Source organism: Eptatretus burgeri, chromosome 3 (genome assembly GCF_056783735.1).
Source record: "Eptatretus burgeri isolate ZD-2024b chromosome 3, Ebu_testis_v1, whole genome shotgun sequence".
In the NCBI taxonomy this organism is placed as follows: domain Eukaryota; kingdom Metazoa; phylum Chordata; class Myxini; order Myxiniformes; family Myxinidae; genus Eptatretus; species Eptatretus burgeri.
This window is the reverse complement of record NC_140963.1, coordinates 1,747,511-1,772,491: the sequence shown is the minus strand read 5'-3', so window position 1 is coordinate 1,772,491 and position 24,981 is coordinate 1,747,511. Positions and strand designations below refer to the sequence as shown.

Genomic DNA, 24,981 nt, shown 5'->3' with positions numbered 1-24,981 from the left:
TATCCCGAGACATACGACGTGCTTTTAATCCGGTCTGGCACGCTACCCTGCTCACCAAACTCTCTTCCTATGTTATCCAAGGCAATCTCCATTCACGACTCGCAGACTTCCTCTCCTGTCACAGCCAACGTGTGGCTCTAAATGGAGTTCTCTCATCCCCTCTTCCTGTCCAGGCTGGAGTTTCTCAAGGGAGTGTTCTGGGCCCTGTTCTTTTTCTGGTTTTCATCAATGATCTCTCGGACTCTCTGGAGAATCCTCTATTTCTCTTTGCCGACGACTCCACCCACTGCCGTACCATCTGTCATCCCTCAGACCGGCAAGCAGCAGCTTCTTCGCTCTTTGCAGATCTGGTTAAAATCACAAACTGGTCCAACATGTGAAACATGTCTTTCAATCCAGACAAATCTCACACTCTCACTATGACTCACTGAAAGGACAGTCTGAACCCCCCCCCCCATAACCCCCAATCGACTATCTCAACAATCCTCTTGAAGAAGTCCTTTCATTCAGCTTCTGGGTCTCACTATCTGCCATGATCTTTCCTGGGAAAACCACATTTCCATGTTGGCCTCCAAAGCAAGTCGCTGACTGGGAATCCTCCGTCGTGCAATGTCCTTCCTTGGCACACATAAGCTCCTGACCACATAAAAACCTTCCGTCTGCAGCCGCATGGAGTACTGCTCTCCCCTCTATGCCGGTGCTCCTGCCTCTCACCTTTTTCGGCTTTACGCAGTGAAAAGCAAGGCATTTAGGTTCATTGGCATCTTCCGCAATGAGGCTGAGTCTTTGGGCCTCTGACTCTATCACCGCAGGCAGGTCATTGGTCTTTCTGTCTTCTACCATCTCCTGTGTGGTCTCGCTCACCGCCCCTGCTCTGTCTGTGATATGTCCCACCCACCTCCCCCATATTTCGGCAGGGCGCTCAAGGTCCACCAGCAACCCCCTTCCAGTAAAACTACCAAAATCAAGAATTACTGCTCACCTTTCGTTTTTTCATTCCTTTCATTTTTCCTCACTTTTGGAACAAACTCCCACACTTTTTTTTTGTAAATCTTGTCGAGGCTCGTATGTGAGCGACCACACAACACACAGCGAGGGGGGTATGAGACAAGAGGGGTGGGAGTGGGAAGGACAAAACAGTGGGGAACAGAGACATTAGGAGATCAGTGGAAGGGAAAGGGATGTGGCAGGGAACATGGGGAATACAAGATGGACATTACAGGGACTTTCAGGAAGGAGAGCAGGAAGTTTGAAGGGGGTGGGTTTGGGGTGGATTAACAGGGGTAGAAAAGATCAAGGATGTGGATGGGGGATGACAAGAGGTGGTGGTGAACAGCTGTTTTGAAGGCCAGGAGGAAAGAATGGGATTGAACAGAGTGAGGGAGTTTCTTCCAAAGGCGGGGAAAAAGAGAAATGAAGAATTGAAGGTGAGCAGTGATTCGTGATTTTGGTAGTTTTACCAGAAGGGGGTTGTTGGCGAACCTTGAGCGCCCTGCAGAAATATGATGGGGACAAATCGCAGGCAGAGCGGTGGGGGGGGGGGGCAGACCAGAGATGAGATGGCAGAAGACAGACAGGCCAGCGACCTGCCTGTGGTGAGAGAGTGAGAGGCCCAAAGACTCAGCCTCATCACGGGAGATGCTAATGATCCGAAATGCCTTGGTTTCCACAGCGTGAAGCCGAGAAAGGTGGGTGGTAGGAGCACCAGCCCAGAAGGGAGAGCAGTACTCCATCAAGCTGTGGACGAAAGCTTTGTTTGTGGTCAGGAGCTCAGGTGGGAGGAGGAAGGACTTTGCATGACGGAGGATTCCCAGTCAGCGACTGGCTTTGGAGGCGAGGTTTGAAATGTGCCTGGACAGGAAGAGGGAATGAAAGAACTCCATTTAGGGCCACACGTTGACTGCAACAGGAGAGGAAGTCTGCGAGTCATGAGTGGAGATTGCCTTGAATACCATCGGAAGAGAGTTTGGTGAGCAGGGCAGGATGCCAGACTGTGTCAAAAACACGCAATATGTCTGGGGATATGGCTCTGATTTCATGTCCGGCATTGACGACCTCCATCCATTGTTGGGAGAGCAGAAGCAGCATATCCAGGGTCGAGTGACCTGGTCTGAAACCAAATTGGTGATCAGAAATCAAGCCATCGGAGAAGAGGAAGAATTTAATGTCTGAAGCGATGATGGATTCAATAACCTTGCTGATGATTGGGAGAAGGCTGATTGATCTGTTGTTGCAGGGATCTGTTTTTGCACCTTTTTTGTGCAGGACAGTAATGGTGGCTCATTTCCAAGGAGATGGCAGATGACCTTGAGCAAATGAGAGGATGAATAGAACAGAGAGAGGGTGAGCAAGAGCAGAGGAGGAGGTTTTTAGGACGCGTGGGCTGATGTTTTCTGGACCGGTTGCAGAATCTGAGTCGAGGTTTGACAGCAAGCTCTCCACCATGTCAGGAGAAAAGGACACAGAGTCCAGGACACAGTGGGTGTGCCTGGCTAAGGTAGGTACAGAAAGTGATTGGTTTCGGATGCAAGATTTAGATGCAAACACCGAGATTAGGCATTCAGCCTTTTCATGTGCGGTATCAGCAGTGTGGCCATTTGAGGTAAGGGAGGGGATAGAGGGGGAACATACACCAGAAACAGATGTGATTGGATGCCACCAGGATTTGGAGGAGAGAGAGAGAGGTTTGAGAGTTCAGACTTGAGCTGAGAAAGATGTTGTTTTCTGGCTCTGCTGAGGGTAGATACACACTTGTTAGGAGCTTTACGGAAGGAACTGCGATAACCCTCAGTTGGGTTTGCTTTCCATGAGGCAAAGGCAAGTTGTTTCAGGACAACTGCCTCGCCACAAGCTTCAGTGAACCAAGCGTGGGAGGAAGGATAGGACAACTGAACACGAGAGGGGATAAATCTGTGCATGAGGGAGAGCAAGTTTCTTTGAAAGAATTCCCAGGATGAGTTGATGTTGGAGAAATTAGCAATGGGATACAAGTCTACAAGTTTGATGGCTGCTTCGAGACCTTGCCAGTCGGCTTGAGTGAAATGTCAGACTCGACGGTGCTGAGGTGGTTCTCTGATAACAACCAGAGAGATGTCCACTTTGACAAGGACGTGGTCAGAAGAACTGATTGGAGCAGAGGAAGAACAATAGATATTTTCAGGGAAATTTGTCAAAATCAGATCCAGAAGAGATGGAGTACCATTGGTTGAGATCTGGGTCAGGAAGTTGACCGATTGAGTCAGTCCCAATGAGTTGCAGAAAGCTTTTGCTGAGGTGCCATGACAGGTGAGAGAGGTACCCACACCTAGCCAACTGGCATGATGACAATTTAAGTCACCACGTATGAGGAAAAGAGAGTTTGGATGAGAAGATAGAAGTTGATCCATGTTTTCGGATAGTGAGGTGTAGATGGAGTCATCACTGTTCGGTGGACGGTACAGTTCACAAATAAACATGAGGTGGGAGTGGAGGGGAAGCCGTAGCCAGAGGTATTCCTGGGGGTGTGGGGGAGTAAGGGCAGTGAATGGAGAGTGAGGAATAGAGTCTTTAATGAAGAGAGCAACTCCTCCACCAGGACGAGGCTCAGGTCTGTCATACCGTAAGAGGGAGTAGCCAGGGAGAGATACTTGGGAGTCAGACACGTCTTGGGAGAGGAAAGTTTCTGTTAGGCAGAAATAATTGTGCTTCCTCATTTGGCGATCTCTCGATCTGGTTCTTTCGTCATGTATTTTCGTGTACTTTTCATCCTTGTTGGTTATGAAGACGTTTGAGAATAAAAGGTATTTTTAAGCGTATCGTTTAGTACACATTTGAATGGTTCGCCATTTTTGGTTTTCTCATGCCATCTCTGCATATGTTGTACTTTTTTTACCCTACTCCATGATATTGCTGAAAATCCTCTTCAGTGTGATTCTTCATGTTATGTATGACTTTATGTATTGCAGTGAAATCACTCTTGTTGAAAAGACATATGATGAAGGCATGAAAACACCTGAAAATATGGCAAAAGATAAGACTATGACCATTGTTGATGTACCATCGAGGATGCCGATAATCCCCTTTACAGATTGAGTCGGCGAGGGGGTATTATCCGTCGACCTCTCCGGGAGTAAATGGCGGTTTCACTTGAGGGAGGCTTCCGATCCTCTTGGTGAGCCTCGACTCGTGCCGGGGATGACTCCTCGATCGCTCTCGGGTGGAACGCGGCAGCTCCGTCGCCACCATTCTCGGGTGGAGTTCCTGGGGGGGGAACACCTGGGGAGGGGATGTCAGAGGGAGGAGCGCCAGATGGTGGTGTACCTGCGGGAGGAGTACCTGAGGGAGCCAAATGGCGAACCGACACAGTGGTCTCCCTGCCATCCGGGAGCCTGACATGAGCATACTCTGGATTAGTATCGATGAGTTCGACCTCTTCCACCATGGGTTCATACTTGCTTTGTCGGACCGGGCGTTTCATGAACACTGTTCCGGGATGGGTTAGCCAGTTGGGCACCGATTGGCCGTCAACATAACGCCGCTGGTGAGTAAACATTCGTTCGTGAGGAGTTGCATTGGTGGACGTGCAGAGCAAAGAGCGTATGGAATTCAGAGCGTCGAGAAGGGTAACCTCCCACTGCTCGGGCCCCAGTCCTCTCGATTTCAGCGCCAGAGTTACGGCTTTCCAAATAACTCCATTATACCGTTCCACCTGCCCATTACCCTGTGGGTTGTAACCCGTCGTTCGACTAGTTGCTATGCCGTGCTCTAATAGGAATTGTTTTAGCCCGGCCGACATGAAGCACGGCCCTCTGTCTGAATGTATGTACGAAGGTTTCCCAAACATAGCGAAGAGGTCAGACAGACATTTCACGACAGTGCCCGAGGTCATATCCGAGCACGGAAATGCGAAAGGGAACCTTGAATATTCATCAACAACGGTGAATATGTATCTGTTGTCTGTCTCGGTCGGCAGGGGCCCTTTGAAGTCGATGTTTAGTCTCTCGAAGGGAGAAGTGGCCTTGATCAATCTGCCAGAAGCCGCGCCATAGAATCTGGGTTTTAGTTCAGCACAAACAGGGCATGAAGCATTCATTTGTTTAATATCTTCAATAGAATAGGGAAGGTTTTGTCTGCGCACAAAATGTGCCATTCTGGTTACCCCCGGGTGGCACAGAGACACATGGAGGTCTTGCAAAGCCCGACTGATTGTCGCCGAACAGTAGACCCCAGAGAAGGTGTCTGCAGCAGGGTTTTCCCTCCCGGGCCGGTAAACTATGTCGTAACTATAGCAGGCTAGGTCTATCCGCCATCTCATAATTTTTTCATTCTTAATTTCCCGTTATTTTTCCCATCAAACATGAATGCCACGGATCGTTGGTCCGTAACGAGCGTGAAATGGTTTCCCAGTAAATAGTGTCTCCATTTACGTAGGGCTTCGACAATAGCATACGCTTCCTTCTCTATTGCCGAGTGTCTCTGCTCGCTTCCAGAGAGAGTTCTCGAGAAGAACGCGACGGGTCACCCAGACTGATTAAGCGTAGCAGCTATCGCGTGATCAGAAGCATCTGTTTCCACCACGAAGGGCACCGAGCTATCGATCGATAATACCACGGAATTACTGATATCATCTTTGAGGCTGTGGAAAGCTTTTACAACAGCGGCATCTGGTGGAAAGTTTTTGCAATGCACTAGGGGATGTATTTTCTCGGAGTATTGGGAAATCCATCTTGCGTAGTAAGCGAACATGCCGATCACCCGGCGCATTGTCTGCAGGTCCTGAGGTGGGGGTAGCTCACGAAGTGGGCGCAATCGTTCAGGATCAGGCTTAATCGTGCCGTCGGCTATTGTGTAGCCGAGAAGGTCAATTGACCTTGCCGAGAATACACATTTCTCGTAGTTGAGGGTCAGATTATATTTTCTAGCAATGCTCAAGAATCTGTCCAGATTCATGTCATGTTCCCCCTGATCCCTACCGCACACTCTGACATTGTCCACGTAAACAAAAGTGTCTTTGAGGTTTTCATCTGAGATGATGTCGTCCATAACCCGTTGGAAGCAAGCTACTCCATTCGTGACACCGAACGGAATCCTCCTGAATTGGTAGAGGCGTCTACCTGCCTGGAATGCGGTGTAAGGTTTGTCTTCCTCTCGGATGGGAATTTGATGATAGGCGCTTCGCAAATCGATGGTGCTGAATATCTTATAAATTGGCCACGCGTTCGACCATCTCGTCTATGCGCGGCAAAGGGTAGGCATCGAGTTGGGTGAAACGATTGACCGTTTGGGAATAATCGACAACCATTCGTTTATTGTGATTCTGATTGGCGGTGACCAACACCTGTGCGCGCCATGGCGAATCGCTCGGTTCTATAATTCCTTCTTCCAGTAATCGCTTGGTCTCTGAAGTGATGAAGTTCATATCAGCAGTAGTATATCGCCGCGATTTGATCGCTATCGGTTTACAGACCGGCGACAAGTTAGCAAACAGCTGGGGGGACGTTACCTCTGCGGTGGTCAAAGCATTTAAAATTAGACGAGGTTTGCTTCCTCCAAAGGGTATTTCGACGCTCGTGTGCTGCTTGAGGACATTATGACCCAGAATTACGTCTGCGCATAAATCACGAAGCACCAGTACCCTTACATCCCGATGCGTGTACCCTTTTACGTCCAATTCAACATTGCAGTACCCTCGTACGCGGGACTGTAGTGATGTGGCGGCCATGCATACCGTATTGTCTGTCGGGTGGATCTTCCATTTCCTGCCCTTCACTAGCGAGCTGTTGACGAAACTTTCAGAGCTACCGGTATCAATCAGAGCCTCAGCCATATGCCCGTTAATTCGTACGTTGATGATAGAATTGGATAGATTCCCCGGTGAAGCCGCAGAAGTGGGTTTTTTCTCCTTAGAGTAGATTTACATACCCTGGCATAATGCCCTTTCTTGTCACAATTCATGCATGTGGCATCTCTGGCGGGGCATTTGTGGCGGAGTGTCTTTTGTACCCACAAAAGAAGCATTTATCAACCGGAGTCGTTGCTGAGGAGTTTGACGAGGTCTGGGTATCCGACTCCTCGGGTTTTTCTCCATCCCCTGTGTCAGGCTGTGTCTGTGTCTGTGGGGTTCCTTGAGTTTCCACCGTAGCGGCGTTCATTAGCAGCATCGGTGTCCCAAATTACTCAGATTGCTGCTGAGCCGTATCCATCGCTCGAGCCTGATGGACTACCTTTTCAAGAGTGGGTTGCGCTTTCTCTAGTAAGCGTTGCCGTATGTGGGCTGACCTGAGCCCTTGGATGAATGCCTCCCGGGTCGCTTCCTTTCGGTGTTCCTCGGCGTTTACGGCCCGGAAGCTGCTGTCTTTTCCCAGCTGTTTCAGAGCTTGCAGGAACTGATCGATTGTCTCCCCGGCTGCTTGCTTGCGTGTGTTGAGAAGATGTCGTATGTATACCTCGTTCTTGCGCTTCACGTAGAGCGCCTGCAGCACGTCGATCGCTGCTTCGTAGGTGTCACACTCCGAGAAGAGCCTGTATACGCCGGGCGAGACATGATTCACAAGGGCGGCCAATTTGTCGGCTCCCTCTTTGATGATGTTCAGATAGTGTGAGAAGGAACGGAACCAATGCGACCATTTCATTTCTGAGTCAGTCGCGTTTGGGTCTGCGTCGAACCTCTCTGGTTTGTAGATCTTGTCCATCATTGGTTGAGAGAGCCGAGAAAACCAAATGGAATAAATTGAAATGAAAACGAGAGAAGAACCTTCAGAGTGTAGGCTTTATTCCATTTGATTGAAGCCGCTTCTACGGGCACACCAGGGGATACAGGCGCAGCAAGGAGTACATAAGCAGTAAGGTATACACGTGCAACTAATCACCGCAAAATAAATCAGTATAAGCCCGGAGTCCGGTATACTCTCAATTCTCACCATTCAACGAGCACCAAGTGAACCGCTGCCGTAAACGACAATGCCCCTGGGACAATCACCCCCGACCGAGCCGAACCTCAGCTTTATCTATTCCGTGCTCGAGCCGTGCAACATGTGATCACACGTCACGACCTTCAATTCACCACAGGAATGTTGTGGGAAGAAATCGTGAAGGTAATGGTGAGAGAGGGTCAGCTCAAGTGGAATAAAGATGGTGTGTCGGCAGAAGAAGAAGAAGAAGAAGAAGAAGAAGAAGAAGAAGAAGAAGAGAAGAAAACGACGAAGAAGAAGTAGAAGAAGTAGGAAAAGAAGAAGAAGAAGAAGACGACGACGACGACGACGACGACGACGACGACGAAGAAGAAGAAGAAGAAGAAGAAGAAGAAGAAGAAGAAGAAGAAGAAGAAGAAGAAGAAGAAGAAGAAGAAGAAGAAGAAAAAAAAATGGATCGGGACTTGTGGGAGTGCAGAGAAAAAGGTAGTTGGTTTTCTTTTGTTGTTTTGTTTTGAATTTAAGACAAGAAACAGAGTGTTTAGTTGAGAGAGAATAGATGGGGGTGGGTGGTTGGTTAGGAAAGTGGGGAAAATAGGAATTGGAGGTATGCGGGAGAGAATACAAATAAAAACGATCGTACACCTTGAGGGGAGGGATGGGTAGGCCTCAAGGAACCCGGTGAGACAAGGTCGACGAAAACTCACAAAATAGCACAATTTTTGAAACAAAACCGAATTAGGAACACACAGAAACATGTAGGTGAGAAAATATACAGTTAAAACGGGACAGATAACGACCGGAAACTTGGCTTTGAGAAAGTCGGCAGAGAGCCCTGAGAGAACTTGCCGCTGCTGCAAACAAACAATCGGAAGTCCAAGCTGTTCGGGTTCAATCCCACCCTTCCCTCCAGGTCTTCAAAACAGTTGTTCACCCACCATCTCTTATCGTCCTCCCTCCGAAACCATTATCTTTTCTACCCCCACAAATCCACCACAAACCCATCTCCTTCAAATTCCCTGATTTCCTTCCTGAAAGTCCCTGTGGTAAATATCTCGTTTACCCCGTGTACCGTGCCTCCCCATCCCTCTCCCTTCCACAGATCTCTTAATGTCTCTGTTCCCCACTATTTTGTCCTTCCCTCTCCCACCCCTCTTGTCTCCTGCTCCTTTTATTATATGTTCTGTGTGTTGACTCTTATTCGAGCCTCGACAATGTAGACAAAAACAAACAAACGCTTAAATGTTAATACAAATTGGTCATTCGAATTGTTATTAAACTCAGTGTATTATTGTTATAAAAGTTCGTTTTCTACAACTTGTAAAATGGGAATATGGAAGGTACTGCATTGGATTGTCATGAGCACGCCCCGTACGGAGCGGAAACGGATAATAAAGATGGTGCGTACTGAGAACTCGATCAGAAGAGTTGGTGTCTCTTGTGCTCGTCACAAAATACCGCAGGAACGTATAACATACCAGGCACGTGGGATACATTACAGTGTTCTTTTTTTTTGCTCTTTGTTTTTCTCTATTTGTGTAAGGTACTCGACAGACAGGGACGAAGGCTCTGAAGGGAGAACACCAGGTTTAATACATACACGAGCACAGCACAGCACAGCATCCCAACATGGGCGGGTCACGTGACTCTGCTTAACCATGTCCTGATGCACCATACGTGGGCATGGATTGCCATAAACTACTCGTACGTCACAATTTGCAAATCGTTTATTAGCATAGGCGGAGAACGAGAGGAGGCAAATTTTTTTTGCCTGCACAGAACTGTCAGTTGCCTATACACCGCCCAAATAAGGGTATGTGTTGGAAGAACGTGTTGCTAGCTCGGTGCAAGATTGCCCGTATCATTAATTTAATGAAGTGCCCTCGGGTCCATTATCGGTGAGGGCCCATTGTGGCTGAGTTTGTCTTCTGTCCCGAAGGCAGTTTTCATTTTTGTTATACTCTGACAATCTTCAAGATTGTCAGGGAATGATCCTTGTTCGCGGGAATAAGTCCATGGAATGTTGGAGATGGATATCCGAATATTTTTTTCAATGTCATACTCAGGATTCTGATCCAATTCCCACCAACAAACTCATACCCTGCACAGCCTGCAACGACTGACAGTAACACCAACCGTGACTCTGGTCAAGGCCTGTTCATACTGTACATACATCGTCACCTTGGAATCAAAAGGTTCGAACCAACATAGGTTCAATTGTCAGAGAGAACCTTTTAATTCTAAGGCGACGATATATACAGTATGAACAGGCCTTGACCAGAGTCACAGTTGGTGTTACTGTAAGAGATAGATTATGTCAGAATTTGGTGATGAGAGATAGATTATGAAGGGCTCATTTAAGGGATGAACAAATGAGGTCGTGTGTGTGTGTGTGTGTGTGTGTGTGTGTGTGTGTGTGTGTGTGTGTGTGTGTGTGTGTGTGACTATATATATATATATATATATATATATATATATATATATATATATATATATATATATATATGTATATATAGTCCACTTTGTCAACACTTATTGAACGGATTATAATCAATCCACTAGCAAGAGTATCCTTGCCAAGTGAGGGGAAAAGTTTTCGTCAATCTCTCAATTTAAATAATGTTTCATGGACTTTAAAATGTCAGCTGTGTTGCACTCTTGGTTTCGCTCAGAACCAAAGTTCTGAGCCACTTATACCACCCACCGCAAAATGGTGTTGCAACATCCGGCGGCGAAGGTTGGATTTGTCTCGAAAGTGGGCAGAATATCCTGGTTATAAAATATAAATTGACATAAACATCACTCATTCCTGTTCTGTCATTTCAAAAGTGAATGTTGAGATTTTCAAATACAGAGCGAGAAGCGGCCTCTGGAAACGGGAGACGCCGAATGCACAGACAGACTCCAGGATTCACAATATATAATGGATGACTTCCTTCCCAAGGAGCTTCAACACACAAAGAGACCATTCGGCCCATGAAGTCTGTACAATGGTTACCAACCTATGACAGTTAAAAAAAAAAACAGAGTCAAAGCTTGTGGAAGAGCTAGAACATGAAACATCAGGACACAACATGAAAAAAGGAACACTATTGGGGGGGACACCAACAGTGGAGTTGAAGGACAAAATTGAGCGAAAATTGCACAAACAATGGGGTAGGGAGGAATGGGGTGGATAAGATGGATAAAGATAGAAACTTCTTGCTACCCCACCCCCCAATTATCCTTATCCCACAACTCTCACCCTCCCTCTCCTTTCCCCTTTCCTCTCCATCCTCTCGTTGCATTCCATCCTCTCTCTCCCCCCTCCCCTACACTCCATCTCTCCTCTCTCTCCCCCCCTCTCTCTACCTTTCCCCTCCATCCTCAACTCTCTCCCCGACTCCCCTGTCTCTCCCCCACTCCCCTCTTTCTTGTCCTCTCTCTCCCGCTTCTCTCTCCCCTTCCTCTCTCCCTCTCCTCTCTCCCCCTCCTCTCTCCCCAGTCCCATCCTGTCTCCCCTCTCTCCCCCTCCTTCTCCCCTCCCCCTCCTTCCCCCCTCCCCCGCTCCTCTCTATATGTCCGTGATCTATCCTTTTTAAACAGCTTTAAATTCCTTTTCAGTTTTTTTTTTGCCTTTGATCTTCAGTTGTTACTTTTATTTGATATTTGATGTACCATACTTGTTACTGAGCGTTTGTGCCATCGAAGCAGCTTCCTGAGCAAGGTTGATACTGGGTGGTCTGTCATTGCCTTCCCAAGAGTATTTCAGGCATGAATTTGCAATTTCATCATGGTGCCGGTGATAGCTCGCCCACACTTCGTGAAGGACACCATGGGGATGTTTAAGATCCATCAACCAATGTCAGAAGACGGGATGCCTAGTTTAACGTTCATCAGAGGAACGACACACACATTCATCAATCACTCAGACTGCGAAACACCAGGATGACATTTTATAGCTGGGTCGAGATTCAAACCAAGAATAACATTATATAACTGGGTCAAGATTCAAACCTGGAATCACATTTTATAGCTGGGTCAAGATTCAAACCTAGAATAACATTTTATAGCTAGGTCAAGATTCAAACTGAGAATAACATTTTATCGCTGGGTCAAGATTCAAACCTAGAATAACATTTTATAACCGGGTCGAGAATCGAACATAAAATAACATTTTATAACTGGGTAAAGATTCAAATGTGGAATAACATTTTATAACTGGGTAAAGATTCAAATGTGGAATAACATTTTATAACTGGGTAAAGATTCAAACCTGGAATAACATTTTATAACTCGGTCAACATTCAATCCTGGAATCACATTTTATAGCTGAGTCAAGATTCAAACTGAGAATAAAACTTTATAACTGGGTCGAGATTCAAACATAGAATAACATTTTATAACTGTGTCGAGATTCAAACATAGAATAACATTTTTTAACTGTGTCGAGATTCAAACCTGGAATAACATTTTATAAATGGGTAAAGATTCACACCTGGAATAACATTTTATAACGGGGTCAAGATTCAAGCCGAGAATAACATTTTATACCTAGGTCAAGATTCAAACCTAGAATAACATTTCAGAGCTTGGTAAAGATTCAAACCTAGAATAAGATTTTATTGCTGGGTCAAGATTCAAACCTAGAATAAGATTTTATTGCTGGGTCAAGATTCAAACCTGGAATAACATATTATAGCTGGGTAAAGATTCAAAACTAGAATAAGATTTTATAGCTGGGTCAAGATTCAAACCGAGAACATGATTTTATAGCTGGGTCAAGATTCAAACCGAGAATAACATTTTATAACTGGGTCAAGATTCAAACCGAGAATAACATTTTATAGCTGGGTCAAGATTCAAACCGAGAATAACATTTTATAACTGGGTCAAGAATCAAACCTAGAATAAGCTTTTATAACTGGGTCAAGATTCAAACCTGGAGTCACATTTTATCGCTGGGTCAAGATTCAAACTGAGAATAACATTTTATAGCTGGGTCAAGATTCAAAAACACAGAATAACATTTTATAACTGGGTCAAGATTCAAGCATAGAATAACATTTTATAGCTGGGTCAAGATTCAAACCCAGAATAACATTTTATTGCTGGGTCAAGATTCAAACCTGGAATAACATTTTTGAATTGGGTCAAGATTCAAGCCGAGAATATGATTTTATCGCTGGGTCAACATTCAAACCTGGAATAACATTTTATAGCTGGGTAAAGATTCAAACCTAGAATAAGATTTTATAGCTGGGTCAAGATTCAAACCTAGAATGAGATTTTATCGCTGGGTCAAGATTCAAACCTGGAATAACATTTTATAGCTGGGTAAAGATTCAAACCTAGAATAACATTTTATAGCTGGGTCAAGATTCAAACCGAGAACAAGATTTTATAGCTGGGTCAAGATTCAAACCTGGAATTACATTTTATAACTGGGTCAAGATTCAAACCTAGAATAACATTTTATAGCTGGGTCAAGATTCAAACCTCGAATAACATTTTATTGCTGGGTCAAGATTCAAACCAAGAATATCATTTTATAACTGGGTCAAGATTCAAACATAGAATAACATTTTATAGCTGGGTCAAGATTCAAACCTAGAATAACATTTTAGAACTGGGTAAAGATTCAAATCAGAATAACATTTTATCACAAAGTAAAGATTCAAACCTGGAGTAGCATTTTATCGCTGGGTAAAGATTCAAACCTGGAATAACATTTTATAACTGGGTAAAGATTCCAATCTGGAATAACATTTTATAGCTGGGTCGAGATTCAAACCGGGAATAATATTTTATACCTGGGTAAAGATTCAAACCTTGAATAACATTTTATAACTGGGTCAAGATTCAAACCTGGAATAACATTTTATCACTGGGTCGAGATTCAAATCTGGAATAACATTGTATAACTGGGTGAAGATTCAAACCTGGAATAACATTTTATAACTGGGTAAAGATTCAAACATCGAATAACATTTTATAACTGGGTAAATATTCAAACCTCGAATAACATTTTATAATTGGGTCAAGATTCAAGCCGAGAATAATATTTTATAGCTGAGTAAAGATTCAAACCAAGAATAATATTTTGTTGCTGGGTCAAGTTTCAAACCTTGAATAACATTTTATAACTGGGTAAAGATTCAAACCTGGAATAACATTTTATAACTCGGTCAACATTCAAACCTGGAATCACATTTTATAGCTGGGTCAAGATTCAAACTGAGAATAAAACTTTATAACTGTGTCGAGATTCAAACATAGAATAACATTTTATAACTGTGTCGAGATTCAAACATAGAATAACATTTTATAACTGGGTAAAGATTCAAACCTGGAATAACATTTTATAACTGGGTAAAGATTCACACCTGGAATAACATTTTATAACTGGGTCAAGATTCAAGCCGAGAATAACATTTTATACCTAGGTCAAGATTCAAACCTAGAATAACATTTCAGAGCTGGGTAAAGATTCAAACCTAGAATAAGATTTTATTGCTGGGTCAAGATTCAAACCTAGAATAAGATTTTATAGCTGGGTCAAGATTCAAACCGATAACAAGATTTTATCGCTGGGTCAAGATTCAAACCTGGAATAACATTTTATAGCTGGGTAAAGATTCAAACCTAGAATAAGATTTTATAGCTGGGTCAAGATTCAAACCGAGAACATGATTTTATAGCTGGGTCAAGATTCAAACCAAGAATAACATTTTATAACTGGGTCAAGATTCAAACCGAGAATAACATTTTATAGCTGGGTCAAGATTCAAACCGAGAATAACATTTTATAACTGGGTCAAGAATCAAACCTAGAATAAGCTTTTATAACTGGGTCAAGATTCAAACTGAGAATAACATTTTATAGCTGGGTCAAGATTCAAAAACACAGAACGACATTTTATAACTGGGTCAAGATTCAAACATAGAATGACATTTTATAGCTGGGTCAAGATTCAAACCCAGAATAACATTTTATAGCTTGGTCAAGATTCAAACATAGAATAACATTTTATAACTGGGTCAAGATTCAAACCAAGACAAAGATTTTATAACTGGGTCAAGATTCAAACCCAGAATAACATTTTATAACTGGGTCAAAATTTAAACCTGGAAAAACATTTTATAGCTGGGTCAAGATTCAAACCGAGAACAAGATTTTATCGCTTGGTCAAGATTCAAAACTGGAATAACATTTTATAGCTGGGTCAAGATTCAAACCGAGAACAAGATTTTATAGCTGGGTCAAGATTCAAACCGAGAATAACATTTTATAACTGGGTCAAGATTCAAACCGAGAATAACATTTTATAACTGGGTCAAGATTCAGACGTAGAATAAGATTTTATAGCTGGGTAAAGATTCAAACCTAGAATAACATTTTATAGCTGGGTCAAGATTCAAACCGAGAACAAGATTTTATAGCTGGGTCAAGATTCAAAACAAGAATATCATTTTATAACTGGGTCAAGATTCAAACATAGAATAACATTTTATAGCTGGGTCAAGATTCAAACTGAGAATAACATTTTATAACTGGGTCAAGATTCAAACCCAGAATAACATTTTATCACTCAGTAAAGATTCAAATCTGGAATAACATTTTATAACTGGGTAAAGATGCAAACCGAGAATAACATTTTATAAGTGGGTAAAGATTCAAACCTGGAATAACATTTTATAACTGGGTAAAGATTCCAATCTGGAATAACATTTTAGTGCTGGGTCGAGATTCAAACCTCGAATAATATTTTATTCCTGGGTAAAGATTCAAACCTTGAATAACATTTTATAACTGGGTCAAGATTCAAACCTGGAATAACATTTTATCGCTGGGTCGAGATTCAAATCTGGAATAACATTGTATAACTGGGTGAAGATTCAAACCTGGAATAACATTTTATAACTGGGTAAAGATTCAAACATCGAATAACATTTTATAACTGGGTAAATATTCAAACCTCAAATAACATTTTATAATTGGGTCAAGATTCAAGCCGAGAATAATATTTTATAGCTGAGTAAAGATTCAAACCAAGAATAAGATTATGTTGCTGGGTCAAGTTTCAAACCTTGAATTACATTTTATAACTTGGGTCAAGATTCAAACTTGGAATAACATTTTATAGCTGGTTCAAGATTCAAACCTGGAATAACATTTTATAGCTGGGTCAAGATTCAAACCTAGAATATAATTTTATAACTGGGTCAAGATGCAAACATAGAATAACATTTTATTGCTGGTTCAAGATTCAAACCTGGAATAACATTTTATAGCTGGGTAAAGATTCAAACCGAGAATATCATTTTATAGCTGGGTCAAGATTCAAACCTAGAATGAGATTTTATCGCTGGGTCAAGATTCAAACCTGGAATAACATTTTATAGCTGGGTAAAGATTCAAACCTAGAATGAGATTTTATAGCTAGGTCAAGATTCAAACCGAGAATGAGATTTTATAGCTGGGTCAAGATTCAAACCGAGAACAAGATTTTATAGCTGGGTCAAGATTCAAACCTGGAATTACATTTTATAACTGGGTCAACATTCAAACCTAGAATAACATTTTATAGCTGGGTCAAGATTCAAACCTGGAATAACATTTTATCACGAAGTAAAGATTCAAACCTGGAGTAACATTTTATCGCTGGGTAAAGATTCAAACCTGGAATAACATTTTATAACTGGGTAAACATTCCAATCTGGAATAACATTTTATAGCTGGGTCGAGATTCAAACTTTGAATAATATTTTATACCTGGGTAAAGATTCAAACCTTGAATGACATTTTATAACTGGGTCAAGATTCAAACCTGGAATAACATTTTATCGCTGGGTCGAGATTCAAATCTGGAATAACATTGTATAACTGGGTAAAGATTCAAACATCGAATTACATTTTATAACTGGGTAAATATTCAAACCTCGAATAACATTTTATAACTGGGTAAAGATTCAAACCTGGAATAACATTTTATAACTGGTTAAAGTTTCAATCCTGGAATAACATTTTATAGCTGGGTCAAGATTCAATCCAAGAATAAGATTTTATTGCTGGGTCAAGATTCAAACCTTGAATAAGATTTTATAGCTGGGTCAAGATTCAAACCTAGAATAACACTTTATAGCTGGGTCAAGATTCAAACCTAGAATAAGATTTTATAACTGCGTCAAGATTCAAACCGAGAAGAAGATTTTATAACTGGGTCAAGATTCAAACCTGGAATAACATTTTATAGTGGGGTCAAGATTCAAACCAAGAATATCATTTTATAACTGGGTCAAGATGCAAACCGAGAATAACATTTTATAAGTGGGTAAAGATTCAAACCTGGAATAACATTTTATAACTGGGTAAAGATTCCAATCTGGAATAACATTTTAGTGCTGGGTCGAGATTCAAACCTCGAATAATATTTTATTCCTGGGTAAAGATTCAAACCTTGAATAACATTTTATAACTGGGTCAAGATTCAAACCTGGAATAACATTTTATCGCTGGGTCGAGATTCAAATCTGGAATAACATTGTATAACTGGGTGAAGATTCAAACCTGGAATAACATTTTATAACTGGGTAAAGATTCAAACATCGAATAACATTTTATAACTGGGTAAATATTCAAACCTCAAATAACATTTTATAATTGGGTCAAGATTCAAGCCGAGAATAATATTTTATAGCTGAGTAAAGATTCAAACCAAGAATAAGATTATGTTGCTGGGTCAAGTTTCAAACCTTGAATTACATTTTATAACTTGGGTCAAGATTCAAACCTGGAATAACATTTTATAGCTGGTTCAAGATTCAAACCTGGAATAACATTTTATAGCTGGGTCAAGATTCAAACCTAGAATATAATTTTATAACTGGGTCAAGATGCAAACATAGAATAACATTTTATTGCTGGTTCAAGATTCAAACCTCAAATAACATTTTATAATTGGGTCAAGATTCAAGCCGAGAATAATATTTTATAGCTGAGTAAAGATTCAAACCAAGAATAAGATTATGTTGCTGGGTCAAGTTTCAAACCTAGAATGAGATTTTATAGCTAGGTCAAGATTCAAACCGAGAATGAGATTTTATAGCTGGGTCAAGATTCAAACCGAGAACAAGATTTTATAGCTGGGTCAAGATTCAAACCTGGAATTACATTTTATAACTGGGTCAAGATTCAAACCTAGAATAACATTTTATAGCTGGGTCAAGATTCAAACCTTGAATAACATTTTATTGCTGGGTCAAGATTCAAACCAAGAATATCATTTTATAACTTGGTCAAGATTCAAACATAGAATAAGATTTTATAGCTGGGTCAAGATTCAAACTTAGAATAACATTTTATAACTGGATAAAGATTCAAACCCAGAATAACATTTTATCACGAAGTAAAGATTCAAACCTGGAGTAACATTTTATCGCTGGGTAAAGATTCAAACCTGGAATAACATTTTATAACTGGGTAAACATTCCAATCTGGAATAACATTTTATAGCTGGGTCGAGATTCAAACTTTGAATAATATTTTATACCTGGGTAAAGATTCAAACCTTGAATGACATTTTATAACTGGGTCAAGATTCAAACCTGGAATAACATTTTATCGCTGGGTCGAGATTCAAATCTGGAATAGCATTGTATAACTGGGTAAAGATTCAAACATCGAATTACATTTTATAACTGGGTAAATATTCAAACCTCGAATAACATTTTATAACTGGGTAAAGATTCAAACCTGGAATAACATTTTATAACTGGTTAAAGTTTCAATCCTGGAATAACATTTTATAGCTGGGTCAAGATTCAATCCAAGAATAAGATTTTATTGCTGGGTCAAGATTCAAACCTTGAATAAGATTTTATAGCTGGGTCAAGATTCAAACCTAGAATAACACTTTATAGCTGGGTCAAGATTCAAACCTAGAATAAGATTTTATAGCTGGGTCAAGATTCAAACCGAGAAGAAGATTTTATAACTGGGTCAAGATTCAAACCTGGAATAACATTTTATAGTGGGGTCAAGATTCAAACCAAGAATATCATTTTATAACTGGGTCAAGATTCCAACATTGAATAACATTTTAGGGCTGGGTCAAGATTCAAACCGAGAACAACATTTTATAGCTGGGTCAAGATTCAAACACAGAATAACATTTTATAACTGCGTCAAGATTCAAACCTCGAATAACATTTTATTTCTGGGTCAAGATTCAAACCTAGAATAACATTTTTTAACTGGGTCAAGATTCAAGCATAGAATTACATTTTATAGCTCGGTCAAGATTCAAACCTCGAATAACATTTTTTTGCTGGGTCAAGATTCAAACCTAGAATAACATTTTATAACTGGGTAAAATTCAAACCTGGAAAAACATTTTATAGCTGGGTCAAGATTCAAACCGATAACAAGATTTTATAGCTGGGTCAAGATTCAAACCTGGAATAACATTTTATAGCTGGGTAAAGATTCAAACCGAGAATAAGATTTTATCGCTGGGTCAAGATTCAAACCTGGAATAGATTTTTATAGCTGGGTAAAAATTCAAACCGAGAATAACATTTTATAACTGGGTGAAAATTCACACCTGGAATAACATTTTATCGCTGGGTCGAGATTCAAATCTGGAATAACATTTTATAATCGGGTAAAGACTCAAACCCAGGGGAGAAAGCTTTGAGGCGAGTGTGGTTACTTCGTGGTCCTCTTGTCAGCTGAGGTTGTATCTTCGCACACTTGGTATACAAACTGTGATTCCATGTTGTATGTTTGGGTTACAAATGTACATGTGATAAAAGTAGAATCCGAATTCAAAAATATCCCTACTGATTTACCTTGATGGTGTAAAATCAAATCTGACTTAAATAATTACCTTTGAAAGATTGAAAAAATGCATTCTGGAGCCATTTTATCTGGCATTCCATGCAGACCCTATTATTTAATTATATCGTGTTAGAAAAAAGATTTGCTCTTTCCTTCTTTTTAGCTCACCTGGAACCTAGTTCTGGGGAGCTTTTGGGATGGTTAGCTCATCTGCAACGTAGTTCTGGGCAGCTCATGAGATGGTTAGCTCACCTGGAACGTCGTTCTGGAACATCATGCAATTCTAATGAACCTTGACCACAGCCTTCATCATCCATGATGTACCAAAGTTTGTTCACCGCATTAAAAAAACAAAATTGGAGTCTGAGGTGGTCAACGGAGGGAGTTTTCGGTGGGGGGGGGGGGACAGGGAGGTTGCTACCTTAAAGAGATTTTCTTTTTTCAGAAATGACACACACAATTCTGATGAAACTTGATAACAGCCTTCATCACCCATGATGCTACAAAGTTTGTTCATGACATGAGAAAAATCAGGGTCCAAGGGAGTGAAAGGGGGGGGGGAATTGCCCCGAAATATGTATTTTCTTTCCTCTGCGAAACTACACATAATTTCAATGAAACTTGACCACAACCTTCATCACCCATGATGTTCGAAGTTTGTTCATGACATGAGAAAAATCAGGGTCTAAGGGAATATAATTGGGGGTTGCCCCTCAAAATATGTATTTGCTTCCTTCTCCAAAACTACACAAACAATTTTGGTGAAACTTCACCACAGCCTTCATCACCAGTGATATCCCAAAAATTGTTCACAGCATTAAAAAAAATCTGAGTGTCAGGTAGTCTATGGTGTAGAGGGGGTGTCCCCCAAAATATTGTTATGTTTGTGGGGTAGATGGAGGAATTTCATAAAAAGGTAGGATTGTATAGTGTATCATGGTCCGTGGATGAGCAGGAGACATCTCTATCTAATTTAAGTAGGGAAACTGTCAGCTTAAGATTGCTACGTATTATCACACAGTGGTGGTGCTTTGTTAACTGGGTAGGGTTTAAGACCAGTTTCTCCCAAGATGTGATTTGCCCCTGTCACCTTTTCCTATGTTTTGCATTTACAAGCCGGCAATGAAAGAATAATGTTCTTGTAAAACAAAAACGACAACAACAGAGCCGAACATTTCCGAGCAGGCAAAAAACCCCGCCTTCCCGATTTCGTACCAAGCCATTCCCCGAGGCTTCTGATTGGTTGATGTGGCGTTGGGTGCTCTGGCTTCTCCTCGACATTTTAAAGAAGGCTGCGCAATTCTCGTGTTCATGCTGGGGTGAATTTGTTCGCATGCTGCAACAGGACACTGGTTGTTGTCTGTTCACCTAAGTCATAAAGCGTGTACGTTTATGAGGAGAGAGAGAGAAGAAGAAGATGCGTCTGTCAGCGATAACTCGGCGTTATCTCATTCTACCATCGAGGAAGAAGGCAGGCCATTGTTGTGGGCTGATCTGGTGTGAACCTGGGGCTTAGAGAGGAACGGTGTGACAAGTTTGATCATGAAGAGAGACTGTACGGCGGTTTCCGGTCCCTTAATGAAGGAATACCCTCCGTGTGAAGTACCTCACGTACGTGACCGTAAAGAGTGATTTGGTGCCATTTTGGGTGCAGTTTCTCTCCCAGCGACTACGCGATTTGATTGCCAGGCTCCTAAAAGACCATCTCTGGACACACAGCTAAGTGCCAGAATAGAGGGGGGATTTTCATTTGTTTTGTCTTTCCCCTTGTCTGTTTCTGTATGTGTGTGGGGACGTCTCAAATTGGGCTTTAGTTTACCTCACATTTCATTCCCTCATGCTTTGATTTAATTTTATTATCATGCTTTGATTTATTTACATTGTTACTCGTTGATTTATGTTCATTAAACCTTCATTTGTAAGATCTATTGTGTTTGTCTGTTCGTTGTGGGTTCGAGTATGCTTCCGTGCTTCCGTCCTGGTGAACACCTCTGGTTTGTGCTTCGCCACCTCCCATCCTGTGCGTGCCATAATCTCCAGGGAATCTCGGTTGTTACCTCCAAATAAAACCGTTCGGCTCTCCGTCCAGGTCGGTGTTAACCGCCCTGTCCACGACAACTGGGTCGGGGGTGGGATAATTAATACAATTTAACACCCTGGACACGACAATATGTATTTGCTTTCTTCTCAGAAACTATGCACACAATTCCGATGAAACTTGACCATCACCTTCATCACTTGTGATGTACTAACTTTTGTTCATGACATTAAAAAAAGTTGGTGTGTAAGGTGTTCTATGGTTGCCTATAGAAAATAAATATGCCCAAAATAAAATGCCTATCGAATGTGTACTATCAAAATTTTCATTATTTTTGCCTTATAGCCTGGAATTAAATTGCATTAAATTAGACTTTTTCCACCATTATTTACACATCATAACCCACAACTTTCAAGTGGAAAAACAAATTCTACAAATTTCATAAAATTGATTAAAAATACAAAACTAGAATAGCTTGGTTGGATCGGTATCCACCCCCTTGTAATAGTAATTGTAAATTAGCTCAGCTGTAACCAATCACATTCAAAATCACACACCTAGTTAATTGGCCTCCACTTGTGTTACTTTGTACTGATTCTGATTATTCCAGAATAACATCAGCTGTTCCTGTAGGTTTCCTCTGCTGGGTTGTGCATTTACAGCAAAGACTCAATCATGAGCCCCAAGGAGCTTTCAAAAGACCTCTGGGATAAAGTTGTGGAAAGGCACAGATCAGGGGGTGGGTATAAAAATATTTAAAAGGCCTTGAATATCTGTTGGAGCACAGTCAAGACAATCATTAAGAAGTGGAAGGCGTATGGGACTACCAAGACCCTGCCAAGATCAGGCCGTCCCTCCAAACTGGATGACCAAGGAAGGAGGAGACTCATCAGAGAGGCCACCAACGAGCCAAGGGCAACTTTGAAAGAGCTGCATGCTTTTATGGCAAAGACTGGTCACTGTGTGCATGTGACAACAATATCCCAAGTGCTCCACAAGTCTGGCCTGCACGGTAGGGTGGCAAGAAGAAAGCCATTACTCAAAAAAGCTCATCTTAAGTCCCATTTTAGGTATGTAAAAAACACTCCGGTGATAGAGCAAAAGTTTTTGTGGTCCCAATGAAACCAAGATGGAACTTATTGGCCCAAATGGAAAACGTTACATTTGGCACAAACCCAAGACAGCACATTACCCAAAGAACACCATCCCTACTGTGAAGCATGGTGGTGGCAGCATCATGTTTTGGGGATGTTTCTCATCAGTAAGGACTGGGGCACTTGTCAGGATAGAAGAGAAAATGGATGGAGCAAAATACAGAAAAATCTTGGAGAAAAACCTGCTGCCCTCTGCAAGAAAGATGAAATTGAGATGGAAGTTCACCTTTCAGTATGACGACGACCCGAAGCACACAGCCAAACCTACAATGGAGTGGCTAAGGAACAAAAATATAAATGTCCTTGAGTGGCCCAGTCAGAGCCCCGACCGAAATCCAATCGAAAATCTGTGGTGTGACTTGAAGATTGCTGTCCATCAACGCTCCCCATGGAACTTGCCTGAGCTTGAGCAGTTTTGTACAGAAGAATGGGCAAATATTGCCCAATCAAGGTGTGCAAAGTTGGTGGAGACCTATCCCAACACTCACAGCTGTAATTACTGTCAAAGGTGCTTCAATGTAGTATTAATTTTTTGGGAGGGTCGGGAGGGGGGGGGGGTTAGACACTTATCCAACCAAGATATTCTAGTTTTGTATTTTTCATAAATTTTCTGAAATTTGTGGAATTTGTTTTTCACTTGGAAGTTGTGGGTTATGATGTGGAAAAAGTTTGATTTAATGAAATTTAATTCCAGGGTATAAAGCAACAAAAGGTGAAAATTTTGAAAGGTGGTGTGGACGTTCTGTCGGCACTGTATGTATTTGCTTTCTTCTCCGAAAGCACACACGCAATTTTGATGAAACTTGATCACAACCTTCGTCACCCATGATGTACTGAAGTTTGTTCATGGAAAAAAAATCTTTAGGTGTTTACTTTCTTCTCCGTTACATATTTTGTGGGTCATCTATGCCTCCCAGTGTTTCCCTGATTATCTTATCCAGCTGCTGTCAGGTGAGCACCCAGGAGTATTGTCCCTTTGTTTTCTAATTTCATTCCAGTTTTCGACATAATTAGTTCGGCTATGAGTTCCAATCGTCAAATATTGAACCATATTTTGAATATCAGCTTTTAATAAGTGATACAATACATTATTAGACCTTCTGTCTGAGGACCTTCCACAATAACACTTGAGGTTCACCAGTCATAATCAAAAGCCCCCCATTTGTAAACCACCTCAATACCAAGGTCAGAGGGTACAAAATCTAATTAACGAATTAATTAAATTTCTCTTTCTTTTTTTTCTGGTTTTGCTTATCTTGTTTTTTTTAGCATAGGGAAAAGTCCCACGTGACATGGAAAAAGTTTCACATGTGGCAAAGACAAAATGGTGTCCATGACACCAATTTCACCCCATTGTCATGAAATGGGATATTTTTGTGATTTTATTATTACCAATCCTCAGGAATTTTTCAAGATTCAACATTGAAACTTACACAGCTTATTTGTACACATGTTTAGTGTATGTGTATGAAATCTGGTCAAAGTTAGTTAAAGGTCAAGGTCAATGACATCCAAAACATGTCAAACACCTATTAGGTGGCAATTAGAAAATGTATCAACCAAATTGTTCTACACAGCATTCCATCATATAAAACACTTGATAGGTCCAATTTTATAAAATACATCATGTAAAATTGCTGTTTCCATGTCAACTGTTGGTTCATTGGATTTCGCAAGTATCGTGCTATGCATGACATCTTTCTTCTTTGTTTGTTTGTTTGTTTGCTTGTCTGTGAGCGGGATATCTCAAACCTGGTGTTGGCTTAGCAATTAAAGTAGCTGCCTTAAGATATTAGGGTCTTGAGTTCAACCCTCTGTATATCCGTTGAATTAACACCAGGTGGGTTGACAGCCTGTCATTCCTCTGGGGTTTGCAAAATGAGTACCAGCTTACTGGTAATGGGGGGGGGGGGGTGAGCATTGCATCACTGGCATAGCCAAGCACCGAGAAAATGATGCAGCCAAGCAGCCACAGGCTGTATACGAATAAGTAAATAAAGCATGGGAACCTCAAAATGTTTTAGATGGTTTCAGATGAAACTTGGTGGACAGTTTGCGTGTGTGACAAGGAAGAATTAA

General features: G+C 41.5%; 1 protein-coding gene across 3 annotated transcripts in view; it reads left to right on the top strand.

Moving 5' to 3' along the window:
• The first annotated feature begins 8,307 nt into the window (after positions 1 to 8,307).
• Positions 8,308 to 24,981, top strand: part of LOC147029286 (dual specificity calcium/calmodulin-dependent 3',5'-cyclic nucleotide phosphodiesterase 1A-like) — a 413,056-nt gene continuing 396,382 nt past the window's right edge. For 2 of the 3 annotated variants that reach the window (XM_085872225.1, XM_085872224.1), the window contains exon 1: positions 8,316 to 8,375. The gene's annotated coding sequence lies outside the window, so the exon portion shown is untranslated. Of the gene's footprint in view, positions 8,376 to 24,981 lie in introns of all 3 variants that reach the window. The other variant, XM_085872228.1, reaches the window with a different exon arrangement.